We start from the raw sequence: 19,010 nt of genomic DNA, 5'->3' as shown, positions 1-19,010 counted from the left end.
CTTGTCTTCGAATAAACTTCTTTAACCTTTCCAATCCATTTGGATTAATCAACAATGAAGTGAAATTTTCAGAGGAAGATGTCTGACTGACAGATATTTTAATTTTTTTTTCACTAAGACAAGGTTTTTTTCTAATGAAGAGTGATTTTTCAGAGTAGATGGTGATTTCCACAGAGCCACGGTTCAATCTTCATATTCAGTCTTAATTGAAAAAGTTTAAATTCCTGATCACTTTGCGGGATCTAATATATACTGAAATAGCAAAAGAACATTTCCTTGTATACCATACAGACTACCACGGAATATTTTGCTGTCTTCTGTCAAAGGAATGAAGCAGTGCCCAATGGACAGAGAACCTTGCAAACTCAGAATTATACAAGCACACTAACTTGCTTTTTGCTCATAACTCAATAAGAAGGCAATATCCACCAAGGTAACACCAAAGTTGAAAACCAAAACACTGAACCACAAGACACCTGTAACTATGGTTCTGCAAGAAAAATTCAGATAATTCCAAAAACATTTCAAAGTAACTTTTTTTTGTTCTTAGTGTATTTTAAATAAAACAGTGCTACAATTTTTTCTTGTATCCAGACTGTCAGAAGATTAATATAATACAGTTGCAAAGAATAAGAAAATCTGTACCCTGATCTTTGTATACAATAGCTTTTTTTGTTTTCCCTCTCCACAGAGAAAATACTGTAGTTCAAAGTTTTCAGTGGAGAGAAAAAAAATCCTGGAAACTACTGTTTCTAATGATTGCAAGCAAACCCTGAACCGAAATGTATCAAGTTGAATTTTGGAGACTATACAAGATATTTGTAAATGCAAACAGTTACCAGCATCTCACTGTTGATTTTTCAAGAATGATCAGGTTTTATGAAACGAAAATATCTTCACACAGAGAAAAGGTAGCCCAGTTACTTTTTAAGGTCAGTTTTACACAGGAGCACTTAAACAACCATTTAAAACTTGATTAGGGAAAAAACCCCACAATATAACAATATACAACACAGTATAAAACCAATATTAATCAGTTATATTTCTATCCATTTTAAATAAGGAAAACTGAGGATGTTATTTGAAAGTACTTGTGATAATTACAAAGGGTAACTAAAACTGTTTGATGAGCAAAAACTCAGCTTGATCCAGCTTTAAAGAACAGAACACTTGTATTTCTCAGCTTGCTCTGAAGAAACAATCTGTGCAAATACCTTTCTGAAGGCAGCTGCAGTACACAGACCAAAGTAATCTGAGGTGTCCCCAAAGGACAAGAGTGAAACAAGGGAGACAGGCAGTATCACAAAGCATGTCTTTGAGCTAGTGACGTACTGAATTCTCAGAGCACAGCATTTGAAGTGAAGGATATTCCTCTTCTCTCATAATTAAATACCTTGTCAAGGTCAGCATTTAAAAGTTTTAGATTAAATATATTCTTTAGAAGTTTTGTTCTGCTTTATTTTAATTACTTCTCTGTTCAGCATTAATCAACCCTTCCGTTTTATTTATAAACAGACATAAGTTGTGACACTTCATTTTCTCCAACTGGACATGATCTCAAGTGTTTCTTTTTTTGTTTTGGGTTCTGTCTCTCATCTTTCAAATTAAGCACAACCATTGTAGGTAATGATGCTGGTGGCTTCTTAGGAAAGAATATAAGGACTGCACTCCTTATGTTGAAAAGTACATAAATTTTTGTTTAGTTTCTTTTTGGTTTTGTTTTGCGCAGTTTTGGGGGGGGGGTTTTGTTTGTTTTGGGGATTTTTTTTGGGGGGGTTGGGTTTTTTTGGGTTTTTTTTTTACATAAAAAATAGTCTCATTATAGGCCATTTTTTAGTTAAGTCTAACCATGTTGATGCATATGTACACTATGCACAGCTGACCTGTACATAGGCCTCTGGTCTGCAGAGATCAGATGTTTGAGCTCCAGAGGTCATTCACAACATTCAGAAGCTGTGTTACTAATTGATATCCTAGATATACCTGTTTGGTATTTTCTGCTGGATATACTCACGTATAGGATATGTGAGTTTTCTGAAAAGTTACAATATTGCTGTTATTTCATGTTGCATTCACGATGAAACAAACTCTGTTACAGCTTCATTAAATAATGATAAAAACAAAATCTACAAACTTGTTCTAAATAGTATGGAAATAACAAAACAACAGAAAATATTACAGTTTCCCTGATTCTTTTTGTAATAAATAATAAATCTTATTGTCTCTATTTTTTTTTTAACTCTAAAACAAATACTGAACTGACTTTTCCAGGGTGGAATAGTCCTTCACAGCTTCAGAAACACGGTAAATCACCATCATTCTATTGTGATGTTTTTCGTTTAGTTTTGGGGGGGTTTTTTAAGAATTGATAAAATCTAGGCATTCACAAATATACTAGTACAGCTCCTGAATTTATTTTAGTCTTTGAACATGGGTAACAGACTCAAATGTTTATAGGTAACAAAAGGGAACTTCTGTTAAGCATGTCCTTGAATTCAGCATGTATAACGTAAGGTCTTTTTTCATTTTGTTTCATGCAAAAGCAGCAGGGCCTATTGATTTCTGCCAGGATCTTTCCAATTAAATTGGAATAAAGAAATTCTAGGCACTCTTACTCCGTTTTTTCTTGCCTTACTATAGCAGCAGAGGTTTATGCATGATTCCCATACTTCAAAAACAGATATACCACTGCCAGCTCTCAGATACTACTGTTCAATCAAATGAACAAGAATTCAGCTCACGTTTCAAGGGAAGGCTTCAAGATCTTTTATGTATAAACATGGAGTTGGTTTGAAAAAATGTAGTCTTTGGGAACGTTGCATAAAAATCAGCAGGAAGTTTACAGATGCTATTGTACTTTTGTATAGGTCTAAAACTTGGTCTGAAAAAAGTGTCAGTGAATTTGTATTCTTGCCTTGTTCATATATTTCATTATATTTACACCAGCGCAGGATGGCTCATTATAGCTAATTTATTGAATTATCTTCAAGGCATGATATGGTTACTAGAAATACTGCCTGCTCCTTCAAGGCTAAAAGTTTCATTGTTTCCAGTACTATGCTCTGATATTGATAAACCTGTAACTACTGAGGAAAAATGTAGGAAAAGAGAGAATGCAAGATTTAAAATATCCTGGGAAACAGTGGCATTTTTAGCAGCTGTTTCTGCACAGACTGCAGCAGCAGCCATTCCCATCCATCACATCTGTCCCGCAGCATTCTGACTTTACAAACAGATTTTTCTGGTTACATCTCAAACAGAATACCTTTAAATGGTACCCACAGTACATGGCCCTCACGGGAAACATTTTTTCCAGACAGACAGCATTACCTGCTACAGGAAAAGTGAGGAAAAATGACCCAGGAGATCAAGAGACAAAAAGATACCGCTTAACTTTTCTGAAGTCACTACTAAAAAGGCATCCAAATTTTGTAACTACATAGGAACACTCACTTATTAACACCACCATGATAAATACTTGGTGCACTGCCACAGAGGAATATGAAGATACCATGTTTAGTTTAATGTCAGAGCCTGAACACTCAAAGACTTTTTAAAAATACTGCATATTTTGACTAGCATTGGGTATTACCAGCTTTACAGACTCAGTAACGACACGCAACTCACTTTTCCTTTATCTTTTTATCCATTTATAATGCATCATTTCTCAGAGAACCATTGCTTACTGAGGCACCAAAAAAAGCGAGATGCTTATTTTAAAACCCTGATCCCATTTTTAAATGCACTGCAAATAAAGTGAGCAAGTTACAAACAACTCAACTTCCTCTGACAATGCAAATCCAGTCACCAAAAAAATATCTTCTCCAAAAACCTCAACATTTTTTATAATGTATTCTTTTATCACTACTGCATTCTATAAAGGCAACAGCAAAGGTCAGTTAATAGCATACAGGGAGCTAAGTTTTATGTTCAATGAAGTCAATGGCAAAATATTTATGATGACTCGCTATAACCAGGGTTCCCTGAAGTTCTTAATAGTCACTTGCTGCTCCTCTCCTGATACTTTAGAATTATGTGGTAGCCTTACTAGAAAGGGTCTTGTAAAAAAATGAAACTTCCACACAGAATTGTTTATATATTGCATATTTACTCACAATACAGTGAACCTTGAAAAACATACAACCTAAAATGTTTATTTCTGTCCTCTTAGAAGTAAACAAAAGGAGTGTAGGGTCCTAGCATGGTATTTGTTAAGGGAGAAGGAGAAGAAAACCTAAATGGTTACTTGCAAGTTTTTGTTATGAATTAGTCTTAGCTGATGGAAACTCTTTCTAAGTTGTTGATATTTGCTAAGTGAACATTCCAGACAGACATTTTTAATGGCAAAGCAGAGAACTTGCTTTGTCTGTGCTAACTGAACAGTAGTTGGCCTCAGCCATGGAAGACTGCTGGAATAATTAAATTTAAAAATTCTAGTAATAAATTATGAGAATTAAAAAAAAAATAAAACTTCAGGGTTTTAAAATAGTAACAGGCTTCTCTTTCTAAACTTACTTGAATTTTTGCATGCATTTATCTATGATTAAAACCAAAAGCTTAATAAAAAATATGAAAAATTTTATTGCATTTACAGAGACAGTTTTGTATAAACTAGCAATAGAGTTCTGAATACAGATTATTCAAGAAGCTGCCCCTCAGCCATTTTGTGCCAGAGAAAATTTTATTTAATCCAATAACACTTTAAAGGCTTTGATTGCACTGTGATATAAAGCAAAATTGGGCTATAGATATGGGACTTGTTGGAGCTTTTCTATTATCCCTCAGATTCAAATGAACAAATCAGTATAATTTAGCAACAAACTGATAAAGCAGCAGATGCAATAAAACAGCATCATTTACACTAGTTGTCTTCACAGTCAGATTGTGGAGGTAGCTGAAATTATCATCATTGAGAGATGGCACAAATGGTTTTCCTTTGTATTTAATTCAGAGGATTATATAAGAAAGTTCATGTGGTATTAACCCAACCAGCCCATTGCTATGAAACATTTCTCTGTCAGTACAAACAAGCACACCCTTAAACAAACTGCTTTCCTCCCCACATCACCAGGATGCAGAATCACATTCACAACTGCATAGAAACAACAGTTCAAGCTCCTGAAGAAGAAATTAAAAAGTCATCTCTCCAAAAAACAGCACATGCTCCCTTGTCAGCAACTCCTAAATTAATTCTTTAAGTGTGATCTTTTTCCAGAAACAAATGTTGTTCATATTTTCTAAGCGTTTTCGCAGTTTGAATGAACAAGTATTAATACCTATCTTGAAAAACATATTAAAGGTTTTTCAAGTTACTAGTGCATTATTAGCAAAATATCATGTGCTATTAGAGAACTTCTTGCTGGCTACAAAACTCTTACATATAAAAGTATACCTTTGCTTTCATGACTTCAAAAAAATCAAACCAAGCAAAAACAATGTACGAAAATGGGCCCACCTAATGGTACCTCGCAAGTGAAACTCCAAAGGGGAAAAGGAAATAATGCTGGCATCACTTTGAAAGGTATTATCTGATCCTATCTGTCAGAACTCAAATACTGAACCCTGAACACCACTGAAATTCATCCGAATTGCACATCAGAGGCTGCATTCTCCTGTGCAGCTCCAACTGAAACCAGTGAAAGCTGAACAAATGGGAGATGACTCAGGAGAGAACCCCGTGGGGCACAAAAGGTCAGGGTCTTTCAAAAGTTCAATACCCAGGAGCCAAAGAAACAGCAGTGACTAAAACTCTAAAAGGTTTTAGCATTCAAAGTGAAGAGTTATATTGAAAACTGAGTGGTGACAGTTCTGATGGGCACTCTAGGTGCAGAGTGCTTTTGCCAATCAGACATGTATTCAGTTGGGCTTCAGTAGGACTTATTAATTGATCTAAAAGAAACTAATGGAAGAATTCAGTGAAAAAGTAGCATCCTCATGATTGTGCCAAAAGTGGATCTATCACCCACACCCAGGTTTCTCTATCCTCTGACCCCCAGCACTCCCATCTCAGCACGCTGACATCTCTGGAGACACCAAAAGCCCTCACGATTAGATGGCACTATTGCACCAAAAAGGGGCAGCCTTTTGGGGATGTGAAAATAGCTCTAGAAAATGGTCTCCAATAGATGGAGAAACTGAATTACTGTTAAATGAAATGACTTTTCAGCACAAAAGCAAAATAGTAAACTAATTAAAAGAAGACTTGCAGAGGTGCTAGCAAAATTTTTTTTTGGGGGGGAGAGCAGGGGGAACAAGGGACAGGACACACACCCAAAACCAGAACAATTCTGAGAGGTTAGAAGATGCTAGAAGAAAGCAAGTATAGCATATATCTGTGATGTCTGCAATCACCAGTGCTCTGAAATAAAAAAGAATCCACCTCACCAAAATCTAATGAATCAAATCAAGAAGGAATATATGAAAACACAAAAAGTGCAATGACCTAAATAACTCAATATTGCTACAACATAAGTATAAAAGTGGTGTTACAATTTTTTTTGCATGTAGTAAAAAAAAAAAAAAAATCAATTCACAGTTCTCCAAATCTTTTTCTTTCTTAGATCACAGTTGTCTTCTTTCTCCTTCTGCCTGTGAAGCACCATGTGGGGGTGGGAGTTTAGATGCAAGGATCAGAGAAGAGTAATATAGACAACCTATATCTTGAAGATAAATATTGCTGTTTAGTACATAGAGGGGCTTTAGCTTCCCCAGCTACTGCTAAAGAAAGAAAGGCTAAAATTGATAATGAAAGCATCATCACTAATGGTACCTGGCAAGTGTTGTCACTGAACATCAACACTTTCTCAATCAACAGATCTGTAACAATCTGTATCTGCATATCTTTATACACACTATGATATAGGAAAGTTCTGGAAACAGAGTATTGTGTGATTTCATAGATTTTTATAGTAAGCAGTAGCCTAGGGAAAACCCAGGCCTATGGCTACACAGAGCAGGGAAACTGGTCACTGAGTGCTGACAAGACTGAGGTTACCTGGGCTGATCTATGTTCTGTGGTTTATAGTTCTTCTGGGTGATTTACCACTTTCTTAAAGTTGTACAGAAATCATCCAGCACTGTGTTTTCAACATTTAATAAATCATTTCTTACAGTCACTGTCAAATTACTGTAGGCTAAAAGACAGATATCTAATCAAATAAAAGAATTATACTAGTTTTATGGGGAAACACTAAACATTTTCACATAAAAATACTAATTATTAAAAAGCTATGAGTAGGTTGGTTGATTGTCAGTGTGATGCTCTTTCTCCAAGGAGCTGAAATAGGTCAAGCAATGCACTGAATAGAAACAAAGGAAATAAGAACTGCAATTTTAACTCTAAGCTTGTGCATATTTCCAAGGTTTGTAATCTAAAATTTATTCACTACCGCATTTCTAATTTTGACATCCTTGTTATGTGGACATGCAAAGTCAGACTATGAAACACAAACCTTACTCTCAACATTTTCTTTCATTAAAAACCCCACATATTCAACATCATATTTTTTTTCTTTAATTTCGTTTCCTTACTTTGATTCTTTTAATTCAGTCTTCCAGAACAGAAAGGACATAGGCACGAGAAGGTAAAGTATCTTTGCTACAGCTCCCTCACCCTGTACTGCTCCGTTCTCATGTATGGATTACCTTACGAGATTTCTCTTGTTCTCTTTCTCAGGTGAGAAAACTTTTCCATCTGTTTCTGACATGCAGTTGTAAGAAGTTCACACACTGCAAATCCCCTTGACCTTACTACCAGCACACAACAAACTGCTCAGCTTTATTAACCAGCATTTTCTAATGCAAGTAATTAGGTAAATCACATATAGCTTTTTAATTTAAATCCACATTGTTCCAACATAGCAAAGAGTCAGTGAACTGTGGTAAGAAGGAGACAGATAATGAGGTTCTCATGTGGGCTACTATAGCTTCAGAAACTACACTTCAGTCAACAAAACCCAAGTTAGGGCTAAGTTTGACTAGAGATGTCAAAGGTATATCTAATATCACATCTATACAAATATTCTGCAATATTTCACATAATAATATAAACATTATCTTTTTCTATTTCATGAAACCTTGGCCTTTGACTCACATTCAAATCACATTTAGTTGTGTTCCCCTCTGGTCTTCAATTTAAAAAAATCATGAGTTCAACATCCATGACACAAATCTAAGTCATTGTTTAATAACTGAGACAGATTTTTCTTCTCAATTCTCTGCAACAGAGACTATTATGGTGGTACAAAATGAGTTTAAAACACTTAAAACATCTTGGCTTGGCTGCTTATTATTAACACATAGACAGCCTTAGTGCAATAACCCAACATACATACAGTCTTGCCTACTGTGAACAAAGGAGCAAAGGGAAGAGAAGACATGGAGTTTGCAGCTATAAGGAAAGATGCTTTTGTAGAGACAGAGTATAATGCACTCTGAAATCTCTCTTGGGACCTTGGCCACTACAAACAACATTCTGTTGGGGCTCCTGTTTTTCACTTCGGTTTCCACAAGCCACGGCACTCTGCAGAGGTGCATTTGGAAGCACACAAATGCTCCTACATCCACTGTGTTCTACAGTTCTAGTTTTGTAAACTAGCCACCCCAAGTGAAGTGGAGTCTCATATGTTATTGACTCAACATTTGATAATTAAGTTTCATGAGATGTAGTTATTACTTAAAATCTGCATTTCCCTTTGCAGTGCATTTAATTCATTAATTTTAATGCTATATTAAAAGTTAATTTATATTTTTTTTCCTACAGTGCATGTAGCTTAGAGCATGGCTGACTGGCAGGCAAGAGAAGCATGCACACAGCTCTTTTATACAATGCTACTGAGAAGATTATAAAGTATCAGAAACTTAATTGAGACCTAGCTACCAAAAGGAAATGGAACTTACTTGCCAACCACATTTAGTAATCTCTACAATGGCTATATCCTGCCACAATCATCAAGAGAGGACATATAAATCAATCTTTCAACAGTGACAAACTAGTAAATGAGTAAGTTATCATTGTCACTACGTCAATTTTAAATCCTACTAAGTCCTTCTGAGACCACAGCATCAGAAGCACACAGAGCACTCAAATCTGAGTGTCTGCATTTATTCAGTGGTTTATAAAAAAAAATCTAACACCCTACCATCTACTCCTTTTCTAATCATTCCTTCCTTGTTGCATACACAGAGCTGTATTACATATTGCAGACAAACATCCAGGCAAAATCAGCACTGACTGCCACAGAGATCTGATTATCAGGAGCTATTTCACTTCCAGGCACTCGTGGTATAAGACAATGGGACCAGGAGTTGCTTGGTAGCATTGCATCTCACCAGCAATTCTAGCTGCCAGGGCATTTGGGGGTTATAAATATTTCTGGGCACTGCATTTTTCATCCTTAATCAGTTTTGAGCAACTGAAGTATTACTGCAGGCAAGCATAGTGCTATGAAATAAATATACTCTCACTCCTCTTTTTCAGTGTAATCCGCTTGTTTTGGTATGGGTTATGATTTTTTTGGTTTTATATAACTGAATCAACCTTTACAGTGTACCCTTCAACAAAACAGTTGTGAAAGCTGTGATTAAAAACATTCCAGCAATTATTTAAAACTCCACTGAAGATCTTGAACTAAAAATGTCCCTGAGAACTAAGACTAACTAGAATTTTGAAGTTCTCAAAAACATTCAGGTTAATTTTCTACTCATCCGTGAATACACAAATTCAGTAGGTCTTATGCTTTGCCTCTCTCCCTTTTTATTTTCTAAGGAAAAATATTATATGTTTTTTAAAATTAAAGTTTATGAAAAAGAAACCAAAATAACTCAACACCCCTCCAATTTTGTGCACTTGAATAAGCAGTGTAATTGAGGGAAAAATAAATTACATGGTCAGTTTTCTCCTCCTATGCAGTACAAACTCAGAAAACATGAGGTCTGCAGGGTGGGCTTCCAGCAGCATAAATTCCAACACTACACAAACCTCAATCTTCGTTCACACTTTAAGCTACAATGAAAACAGTCTGACAGAACAAAGCCACCACTACTTGCATGTCAAAAAGGGTAAAGTCGATGTTAAAACAGCATCAACAAATTTGCGCCGTTGCAATATTTTTATGATATTCATAATTTTTCCCTATTTCACATTAGGAAAAGAAAAGAACGAAACATCTGTAGCAGCTTATCCTCTTGCTCCAAGAAGCATTAAGATGCAGTCTCATCCTTCAGTTCTCTCCACTCTGCAATTAATTGGTTTAGATAATACAGACTAAGCACAATTGTAGCAGTCATCTTTCAATGAAACTGTCTTTGCAAGAAACTCACCTTAAAATAGAAAACAGAAGGACTCGTTACCTTTCCTGAGTCAAATCCATGTTAACCCAGGTTATCTCTCAGCATTAGCTAGCACGGAACATGAAATTTCCCACACTGAAGTTGCGTCCTTGTTTTATTACTCAGATTAATTCCGTATATAATTGAAACTGAAATATCTCCTACCTTTCCCAATGAGAAATTTGGACAATATCACAAGCACTTTGTGCCTCACTGTACCAGTCTGATGGTCGCAAAGCAGTCAGCTTTGCACTGCTAAACAAAACAGCTTGAGGTTCAACAAATCAGCAGTGTTGGCATCTGATATAGCTAAAGTAAGGGGGAGGAGAGTCACTGTGAGATGTCACTGACAACTTCATTTCCACTTCTGTGCAAATTAAATGTAGGCTGGGGCACAGAAATGGAACATAATTAGACATAAAAAGTAGGACTGCGGGCTCTGGTTGACTGAAGATATTAGTACAGTAAAGAAAAAGCCAATTAAACTAGTAGTTTAACTTACAAACTGCAGCATTAATAATCCTAACAGAACTACAAAACAAGAACTGAAGTCCAGCTCTGGAAATGCAACATTGAGCATCTCCAATGGCAGCCTAATTCCATTATAACATCTCTCAATCGGAAAATGCACCATATACACCATTCTAGTGCCACTGGATTGGAGAAAAACACATACAGAAGCAACAGCTGTGATCACTGAAATATGAGAATACAACCTGAGCGATTAACAACTGGGTAAGAAAAGGTAACAGAAAAACTGCATTATCTTTTTTTGGTGGTTTCTAGTTCTTTAAAGCTTATACATACAACATTTGTAGTCACAACTGAATAACTGTTCCAGCTTATACCACTTACACATCTTTCAACCTGCTAACCAGAAAAATAAGCACAATATTTCACAACCGTTATTGTGTTAGGTTATTTTTAATGACATTTTATAACTAGTAGGAGATTTATTGTCTACTCAGAAGCTGCCCAATAGGCAGCTAATGTATCATTGCTGCAGCTGTCTCTGAATTTGTCATGTTACAAAGCTGACTCAGACAGGAATTTTGTGCCAGAAGATCTTTGGCGGCAGCAGTAAAAATCCTAGTAATATACCCTCTGGAGAGCACAAGTGCTACTCTTGGAAGGGCGGAAAAGGCCAAGAAAAAAAAATAAATCAGCTGATAAATAAGCTGGTTTCAAAATGCTTCAGTAATCATCGTCATAAGTTCACAGGAGATGAACGCTACCACTAATCAATTCTTCTAACAGCATCCCATTTCACGTTTGAGGAAAGAAGTCCAGGCAGAAATATTTACTCATTACAGTATTTGTTCCCCCCTCTTCCAGTGAATAGTTAACTTTTGACTTCGTTTACCTAATCATGTTATTTTTTAAATTATTCTGATATAATGTTGCCCAAGTCGCACACATATGTACATATATACCCAAGCATTTAAGGTTTTAAATTACGGGGAAAGTGGATTAAAACAGTGGTTCACCTAGCTCATACAGGTTCATGTTTAGTGCTTAACTGGGAGAGACAAGACACAAGTGTTTGCCCTAATCAAGATGCATTTGCTTCTTAGCCATTCCCCAGAAAACACGAAGATGGTTTCCTTTGCAAACTATCGGTCCTACTGTTCTCCTGTGTAAATCTTCTCAGAGAAAAGATTGTTTTATTTGTGCAAGTTCTGACCAAGGATACCAGGAAAGGATGTGGAATGAGAGACTAAGTGAAATAAGGAAGAATAAATAAATCAATCAGGTGCTAAAGCATAGTTTCTGCAAATATATATATTTATATGACAAAGGGTAGCAGGTATTAAAGACAACATAAAATACGGGGCAGGGGAAGGAAAGTGACAAAGACAACCAACAAACAAAAATGCTGGAAATTCAGGATGTCCAAACCCAAACATTCTCACACAAACAGTTAGCAGGTCCCTTTGGGAAAGAAACATTGGACTTACAAAACCCAACCTAATACCTCTACGTAAGCCTACCTTTTACATAGCAGAGATGTAACTCGGATGAACTCAAGGCTAAAGGAGTATAACCCAATAAATAGTGGAGTACATTATGTTTGTAAATAGCAATACATACCTATATATCCTACCTATATATCCAAGCTATATAAATATACATGAGTATCTATTTACATATTTTATCCATTTCAATCTATACACAAATATAGGTTTACGACTCAGTTGAAACTTCCACTTACACTGCTTTGAAGTAGGGTATAAGTGTACCACTGCTTTCTCTCCAGTTAGACCTATATTAAAACAAGGTTACCAACATTACTTGTTAAAAATAGGAAAAGTCCCCATTGTCTAACCAAACACCTAAGCCTGGTTTAGAAGTACCCTTTCAGAGTGATATTACAAGGGAGTTCATTTTGAATCTGGGATTTTATTGATTTTTTTTTTCTTTTTCTAAGGAGTTATTTTTGCATCGCCTCATTTTTCGCTTTCTTTTTGCCAACAGTAAATTTAGACTGAATGCTCTCAGAAGCAGCAGAAAATGTGTGATGGTTTGGACCTAATTAAAACCTATGCCAAAGCATGGAAAACTTGAGGGTAGGGGAAAGTACACCCTCAGAAGTTCTCTAACACGTAGGCAAGTGAAAATCTTTGGTTTCAATAGAGCATTGGGCTGAATTAGCCATCTTTTGCATAGGGAAATGCTTCGTTAGTGCAGAAGTTGTTTAAACAGATCCCATTCCAGTCCCCTTGAACAGTCACTGGCATGTATAAAACAGAGACATATCCACGTCTAGAAAAAGGAGAGAGTCAGAATTTCTTTCTTCCAAGCTGATCTCATTTTTGCTGCAACAGCCTCTGTGGGGCAGTGGAAGCTGGAGTAAGCTAGAACAAGCTAGAACAATTTTTAGACCATCTAGTTTGCATGAGCAATAAGGCTGGCATCTGGTGCCTCTAAAAATAAATACAATTAAAAAAAAAAAAAATCAGTCCTGAGATGGTGGAATTAATGTTTCACATCCCTTTTGGCAGCTTGTATCTCTCCATTTGCCAGCTACCCTATTTTCTTGCTATTTTCTCCAGTTGAGTATGCTTCATGGTTATTCAGAAGATTTATGCATTTTCTTATGCTACTGCCTTAGTAATGTCAAACATGCAAGATGATAGTTTCTGCTAGCTAATTCTCTTCCCACTAGATGACAAGGACTTCAAAGAGAATGAACATCTTGAGTCTTTATTACCCAACTTCCCACTTGCACACGCACTGCAGTTAGAGTTTGTCTGAGGCGGCAACTTGATAGCAAAGCAAGACACACAGAGCACATCAGTTCTGCACATCTTGTCAATGCAGATAAGCTGCAGGAATTCAGCAAACAAAGGGAGCAGTACACCCTGCCATACACTTAATCATAAAGGTGGCACACTTATCTGTGAGTACACATGAGATATGGATATTACTGAAAATCTCTGCACATTTTACTGGTATATCAAAGTTCAAATCAGAAAGTGGTTTCTGGGTACCAAGATCTAGATCACACTTGAACTGACTATTAGAAATGAAAAATTTACAGAATCACCCAAACACAGTATGGAAGAAAATCAGGATTTTCAGACACCCTCTATGGTTGGATAAAGTCTCAGCTGGTATCAGAAAAGCCCACAAATCTTTTGCATACACCATGGCTACTCAGATTAATATCTGAATAGTGCTACTATTTGGGATGTGCCAAGAAACATTTCAAAAATCTCTGTATCCATAATTATCATAACACAGTCAATTAGGGCTGGTAATGATTGTTTCAGAAAATAAATAGATCACTGATGCTGTATTTTTCCATGCCAACACAACTGCACATGCATCATGAGGCCACGGGTCTGAGAAACCTCGATTCAAGCATCACATCTCAGTTCAGAACCTGCAGCGTCCCTTCCACGTGCAGCAATGCAATGTAAGGACTTCTGGTGATTTTCCCAGGCTCACATTTCATCACAGCACCATCAAAAACAGGTGAGATTTCTGAGGACAGCAACCAACCAGGCAAATGGCTGAAAGATTGCCCACTTATAAAACTCTGGCTGAAATTCAGCCTTCTAACAGCTGCAGCCATGTTCGTGACATCTTGAAACAAACTGAACTTCACTCCTACCAAGATTTGCTTTTGTATGCAAGTTTTTGCTGCCCTACTTTAGTAGTCAGGAAGGACTCATATGCTTCACATCTCCTTCTCTCTCAGGGTGATGCTTAATTTTTAATGAATTGCAATTAAGAAGTGAAGACCCACCCTCCCTCCACCTCCACACAGCTTACAACTCCAGCAACCACCTCTTCGCTATTCCCTTCCCTCCCTCTTCAGCACCGGAGGCTGTACAGGGTGTGGGACTCTCCCATCTCTTCACAGAACTAGACAGATGAATACACTGGGAGCACATCAGGAAGCAATTCAGATTCAGGCATTATTTCAAAGGCTGTGTACTTTGAACATTCCTTGAAACGCCGGAAGAAATCTGAAGATCCGCAATTTTTTTAGTTTTCATATCTGGGACACATTTTACATAGGGAGAACTGTCAAGGGTTGAGAGTTTACCATTCTGAGCCATCCAAAAAATCAGAGTATAGCTCAAATCAGGACAGAATCTGCCCTAAAACCAAGAACGGTTAGTCTCACATTGTAGATGTTAATATTCTCCATATTGCTGTGAGCTATATTTCATATTATTTGTCTAGCATCAGAGCTATGCAGAGTACTTCACAAAATGCAGGAAATTAAGATTTTCTCCTAGGAAATTTTTCTCCCAAATTTTAAGAGAAAAATACACTGTGAAGAGGGTCATGAACTCTAGAGGACTACTAAGGCAGCTTTATGACTGAAGAATTACATATGCAGTCAGTGCAAACATCTAAGCTTACCATGTTCATAATTATGACGTACCAATGAATTTAAAAAAAAAAGAAACAAAACAAAAAAAACCAAAAAACAAACACCAAAACCAATAACAAAAACCCATACCACCATCCTTATTATTTGCTGCAGACACACAAAAGCACATATCTCTCCCTCTACTCAGTTTTTAATTGCACTATTTCCATACTGCTTTCGTCTGGGCTTGTTGACAGACACACATGCACTTCCCAATCCATTTCTGAATTGGAGGTGTCTAATTTTGCAGATATCCTTCATTGCTTTACACTCATATAACTGTGGCATACAAGAATCTATACAGGCACAAACACTGTTTAGTTTCACTAGAAGAGAGGCCAGAGTTGTTAATATATATTGGTTGGTTGCAGCAGTGAGAAAATTTAGATTGGTGGGTGCTCCTATCTGTGTCTGATTGTCAAAAGTTATTACTGATGACACCTGCCTGGTTCCATAAACAGTCACATGCAGGATTTGTGCTTGATAGACTGAAGTCATTAATTTGGTAATCTTATAATTCACCTGGTTTTTAATCAAAATTCAGTCATGCACATACATACATGCATATGGACACATACAATGCACTCTGGTTTGCTTGCTTATGAACATATAAGTTGTTTGGCATAAGATTTATGGGGTGGATTGCTGGTAAACAACTTTGACATCTCATTTCAGTTTTATCCGGGGAGAGGCAACAACATGAAAAAGACTGAAAAATTATTTTGTGCTTCAGTTAATATTTTAAAACTCTAATATATAGCACCACCCTCCCCCTGGAGCTTTGGGTACCTCTGAGGACATTGGTATTTCAAGAGCTACAAGTTCACTTTGATAGAGGTACTAGAAAAAACAGCAAAGAGCTACTTCATTATTTGCAATCCCAGCAATAAACATGGTATGTTAAAGGCTTCAGCACATTAGTTACTGATCTTAAATCTCTTTAATGATATGAAACGTTTTAAGATCCAATATTTGTCACAGACAGAATATTCTCTGGGTTTATTTGCTATGATCTAAACTATATCCAAGTAATGTTTATAAAACACTGTTGATAGCAGTTAACATTCTCGACTTGTTTCAATTTAACTAGAGAAGGCAAAATTTCTCTAGGTTAGCACTAAGGAAAATTTTATTCCACTAGATGAAAGTTTAGTTAGATATTCAGTGGGGGGAAAGCATCTTGAATAAATCTCTGTATCATGACAGCTCCATGGCCTCATTTACTGATACACTACAGGATTACGAAGGGGGTGGAAAGAATACAAAACCAAACATCCCTCTATTCAGCCCCAGTCCATTTAGAAAGATATGAACATAAGTACCACAGTTTTCCTGCCTTCTCCATCTTCATTTCACCCTAGTTCTGTGGAGAACCTTCAAAATGGTAAAGATAGAATCTGATCTTCGAATACATCTTTTACAGAGAATTCTATCTCTACAAACACAAAACTAAACTTCTGCCATCCCAGAGGCACATAAAAAAATCCCCACAAAGTAGCCCACAATTCAGGGGCTGGGGGGGCAGAAGAAAGTGCAGCCTATTTTGAAAGAACAGCTTTTCAAAAGCGCCCTCTTTGCTCAAATGGGATCACCTTTGAACAGGAGGTTCAGCCAAACTCCCGCCTGGACCACTCCAGCAGTGGTCACAGCAATGACAGTGGCTTCTGGCAACCCCCAGTACAATTAATATGAAACCACAACAAAAAGTAGTTGTTTGACCTTTTTTTCCCCCCTTTCTTCAAATAAATATAGAGAGACAAATCTTGACCTGAAAAACCGTAATCTACATCAAAATAAAGAGAAAAATATCATTATTAACCTTCAACAGAAATACAAGTGAAACACAATGATCCACTGCATGTGACACAGAGTGTTTATAGCACAGAAAATAAACCAAGTATACCTGAACCACTCTAGATCCACTGTCTCATTAATTTTCATTTTCACCAAAGCTTTAATAAATGAGAATGTGCACCCCAAACACCAGACTTAGGTGTAATTAGAAGCTTTTAAAATGCAAAAGTAATTAATCAGCTATTTCTCATTTTAATCACAAAAAACAAAGTCACAGAATCAAAGTTGGAAGGGACCTTGGCAGGTTAGCTAGTTCAGCATCCCTCTCAAAGTTCAGTCAAACATTGAATTTAGATTGGGTTGCTCAAGGCTTTGTGCTGAAAAGTCTAGAAAACCTTCAAAGAACTGCGTATTCAATACGAAATTTAAATTAAATATATCAAGGAGAAAATATCCTGAAGAGATATACTATCATGCACCTTTTGAAGAAAGCAGGTATAATACTTCTGATCACATATGATGCTATTTCCCATTACTTCTTCACAGTAGTTAACCTGGCTTAGCTGTGCAGCAAGTGAGGGCAACAGGAGGCCAAAAAGATACCAGAGAATATCAAATTATAAATCCAAGCTGTCTTCAAGTATTTATTTTTAATTTTAATGTAATGACAAACTCCATTTAAAATACAAAACCAGCCACACCCCCCAACCAAAAAGGTTCATATCAACCAGCTCTTTCAGCAGACACTCTGCATATACGTAAACATGTATATTCATACCCCGTGTCCTGTTACGTCCAAAAAACTCATTATGATATTTGTACAACAAAAGGTTTTCCAACCATTCAACTTGGAAGCATCTGGCAAAGCAGCTCGCTGAAATAATAACTGGAGCACAGACTATATTAAGGAAATTACTATGAAATAATAGTTTATTTAAAATACTTTAAGCCTATCTATGCTCATTTAATATATTCAAGATGATGTACTTTGTAATATTTTGTAAGGCAAAGTTTTTCTACTACAAGACCTGTATCAATATTCTTTCTTCCCATCTATACAAAATCAAAATAAAAATAATATAAATCAGTATTTTAAGAAACTTCTTTTTCAAGAAGCATGCTCTTGAAATAACTGCCTGTAATGGTGGTGGACTGTAAATCTTAAAACAAATGACACATTTATTTCCGAGAACACTCTCTAGCAATCATTTTCATTTATGTCTTTTAAAAAGCACACGATGTTGTCTATGTAAATATTATTTTGTTCCTCTGATTGGTTTCAATAAAGTAATTTTTCCAGGCAGAACATCTAAATTACCACATATTGAAATCCACAGTGTCTTACACCCATCTGGTTTGGATTTGTGAAGTGGATTGTTGTTCATACATTTTCACCTGGGTGAAATAAAACTGGGTTGATGAAGCAGTAAATATTTTTTTATTGAAAACAATGAAAGATAAATTCTGAGCACAGTCCACCACTAATTACTACAGGTACTCTGCCAAATATTTACTTAAAAATCAGTAACAAGTCAAGTAAACAAAGCAGAACACACACTTGCACAGTGACCCAAGGGGTCAATCACACAGCCCAGAATCTTGCTGCACATCAGACAGCCTTATTAGTTACCATCTGCAACAGGAACATCATCTTATTTTTTCTGACCTCTGTCACAGTAGTTTTTACGCACCTGAGATGAAATCTATTCCTGTTTTCCTTTGGACATGCTTGAAGGTGTGCTAACTTGTTATGGCACCTATTGAGGTCCCAGTTTACACAATTGCAAAATAGCTCTGCCAAATCCCTGGATAAGAAGTGCTTTGTCATTCATTTAAAAGCAAAGCAAAGCAACCATCCCAGCCAGTAAATCACACCCTCTAGCCCAAGAAAAAACAAATTTAATCAGAAGATATGCAACAAGGGTACATGCTAATAAAAGAGATGGGTGGAAAAAAAACCCAAGAAAACCTCAAACTCTTAAATTCTTTTCACTAAACC

The 19,010-nt window shown here is 36.4% G+C and overlaps 1 protein-coding gene across 2 annotated transcripts in view; it reads right to left on the bottom strand.

The window, feature by feature from the left end:
• The window catches only part of NRG3 (neuregulin 3), a 367,735-nt gene that overhangs the window by 221,890 nt on the left and 126,835 nt on the right, over positions 1–19,010 (bottom strand). The window lies entirely within an intron of this gene.

This window comes from Chiroxiphia lanceolata, chromosome 8 (genome assembly GCF_009829145.1).
Source record: "Chiroxiphia lanceolata isolate bChiLan1 chromosome 8, bChiLan1.pri, whole genome shotgun sequence".
Classification (NCBI taxonomy): Eukaryota; Metazoa; Chordata; class Aves; order Passeriformes; family Pipridae; genus Chiroxiphia; species Chiroxiphia lanceolata.
The sequence above is the reverse complement of the archived record's forward strand: the minus strand, read 5'-3'. Positions and strand labels throughout refer to the sequence as shown.